We start from the raw sequence: 2,985 nt of genomic DNA, 5'->3' as shown, positions 1-2,985 counted from the left end.
CCCCCCCAACAACCCCACCCTCCCTAGGCTAGACTCCCCCTCCCCCAAATCCCCAGCTATTTCCAGCCCAGAGCTGGCAATCTTAGGACCCTGGTATGTGGGGAGAAGGGGTTTCTGCTTTCCCCCTGTTCAGTCTGGAGAAGAGGAGGCTGAGGGGAGACATGATTGCTCTCTTTTAGTATTTGAAGGGCCATCACCGGAAGGAGGGCAAGGAGCCGTTCCTGTTGGCAGCAGAGGAAAGGACTCACCATAATGGGTTTAAATTAAGGGTGGGAAGGCTCTAGCTGGATATTAGGAAAAGCTTTTTGACAGTAAAAGTTGTGCAACAGTGGAATCAACTGCCTAAGGAGTTGGTGAGCTCCCTCTCTCTGGCAGTCTTTAAGCAGCAGCTGGACAAACACTTGTCAGGGATGCTCTAGGCTGATCCTCCATTGAGCAGGGGGCTGGACCAGATGGCCTGCATGGCCCCTTCCAGTTCTGTGATTCTATTATTCTATTTTTCAACCCCAAAGGCCCCAGCCACAGACCACGACTTACACACTTCCAACTTGGGGCTCCATCTGGCCCAGATGTGATAGGAGTCGTTGTGGCACAGATGCACCCAGCTTGCAAAAGAAGCCGCCAATGATGGATCAAGATAGGGCCCAAGACCAGAAGAGAGAAAGGAAGGCAGGGAAGAAAGATGGGGGAACGTTTTGAAGAATAAGCTTCCTCTCTCTGCAAGCCCCATCTTCCCATGATGAATAGATGGTTAGATGAGTGAACACTGTCAAGAACACCAGAAACAAGAGTCTGATGCTTCTAATCAGGGGGTATTCAGGAGGAAAAGGCTGCATGCTTAGGGAGGGGGGGGAAATAAAAGGAAAAAGAGCAATGTTAAGAGAGGATGGAAGCAAAATGCTACAAATCACGTCACTGTGCCAGATTTCCCCCCACCCCCGGGAATGGGGAGGAGATGACAGGAGGCAGAGGGTGGTTGGGAGGTGGAGAAAACGCTCTGCTGGTTTCCAAGGAGAAGCGGCAATCTTTGCTGGCCCGACAGCCCCTCTCTTCTGAAGATACGACAGAAGATTCTGTACCCTCTTCCCCCCCTCTGAGGCATCAAGAACTACTGCAAGCAGAGAAGACATCGGGGAAGGGGGCTGAGAAGGATTCACATTCAATAAAACTTCTTTGCAATTTAAGTGGAAGTGTTTGCTCAAGAAAAAGGTCCAAACAACTTCCTATTTGTGCTCAGGAAAGAAACTTGCCCCAAGACTGACGATCTTGATGTTGGTGCGTGTATTTTAAATCTTCCTCTGCAGCTTACAGCTTGCCTCACTTGCAGAAACCCAACCCCAGAGCTCCTGCTCAACGAGTAACTTGGATCAAGCCCCTGCATGCTGCAGCTGCTGGACTTCCTGGGAAAGGAAGAAAGTACTGTCTACTGTCTCTACGGTTGAACCAACATGGGGCCCCCAGCATGTGTGCGCAGCCACTGACCCTACAGCGAGTCCACTCTGAATAGGACTGCTCTGCGCCAAGAAGGCTTTAATTATACAACTCCAATGATGCAATCCCAGGATTTTGTTGGCAGCAACTGGGTGAGAAGTAGCCTTGGCACAGGAAAACTAATCCGCTGAATCCCGGAGCCAGGAGGCAACATCAGGGGAAGGCCTCAGCCTCTCTGCCTTCTTGTTGCCCTTCCAGGGGAACTGGTTGGCCCCTGTGTGAGGCAGGATGCTGGGCTAGATGGACTGTTGGTCTGATCCAGCAGGGCTTATGTTCCTATCAGGGGAAGGCCTCGGCCTATATGCCCTGTTGTTGGCCCTCCAGAGGAGCTGGTCGGCCGCTGTGTGAGACAGGGTGCTGGACCACTGGTCTGATCCAGCAGGGCTCTTCTTAGGTTCTTATCAGGGGAAGGCCTCAGCCTCTTGGGCCCTGTGTGAGACAGGATGCTGGGATAGATGGACCGATGGTCTCATCCAGCAGGACTCTTCTTCTGTTTTTAATGTTCGGAGAGGCTACTTAGGAAATGCAGCTCTCAAACTCTTTTTTTCCTTTCACATGGGCCACTCCAGCCAATGTCTTTATTTTATTTTGTTTACATTATTTATAGTCCGCCTTTCTCACCGGGACTCAAGGCTGATGACACAGAGTGCATCAGTACCGTTAACAAAATGGGACATTCCATAAGCAACACATTTGAATTCTAGAAGTCTGGAACCACCAGAAAGAACCGAAGCAGAAGCAGAAGTATTCACACAGCGCATTAAGCGATACAAGATTTACATAACAGGAGGACCTTCCTTGCAATAAGTTATACACAGAAATACAGACCACAGTCCCTAATCATGTTATCCAAATAGGCTTGTGAATCATTTTGTACAGCGCAACCCTATTACCTGCAAAGAGAAGAGTAGCCACGTAAGAGCAACCACAAGTTAGAACAAGAAGTAGCATTCGTTTTTATACCCCACTTTTCTCTACACTAAGGAGTCTTAAAGCTGCTTACAATCACCTTCTCTTAGCAGTCAGTGAAAGCCAGCGTGGTGTCATGATTAAGCACGGTGGACTCTAATCTGGAGAACTGGGTTTGGTTCCCCACTCCTCCTCCATATGAGGCATGCTGGGTGACCTTGGGTCAGTCACAGTCCTCTCTCAGAACTCTCTTATCCCTAGGGCCAGCTCTATCACTAGGCCAGCTAGTGTCTGGCCTAGGGCACGCCAGCCCTCAGGGGCACCAAACCGCGCCCCCCCAACCCCCCGCCGCCCTTACCGGGTGCCTGCCCCTCTGGTCCCCTTAGCAACTCAGGAGTGCCTGGCGGAGGCAGCCGGGGAAGCTTTTGCCGGGGAACCCGCCGGCGGCACGTGGGGGGCGTGGCGAGTGGGCAGCAGTGGCTCTGCACTTCAGAGCTGCGCACCCCCGCGATCCTGCTCACTCCTCGCCACCACACCCTCTCCCACGCCGCTGGCCGCCGCCCCCTGTGGTTTCTTCGCCCGGCA

This window comes from Gekko japonicus, unplaced genomic scaffold (assembly GCF_001447785.1).
Source record: "Gekko japonicus isolate JY-2015 unplaced genomic scaffold, Gekko_japonicus_V1.1 scaffold8, whole genome shotgun sequence".
Lineage (NCBI taxonomy): Eukaryota > Metazoa > Chordata > Lepidosauria > Squamata > Gekkonidae > Gekko > Gekko japonicus.
The sequence above is the reverse complement of the archived record's forward strand: the minus strand, read 5'-3'. Positions refer to the sequence as shown.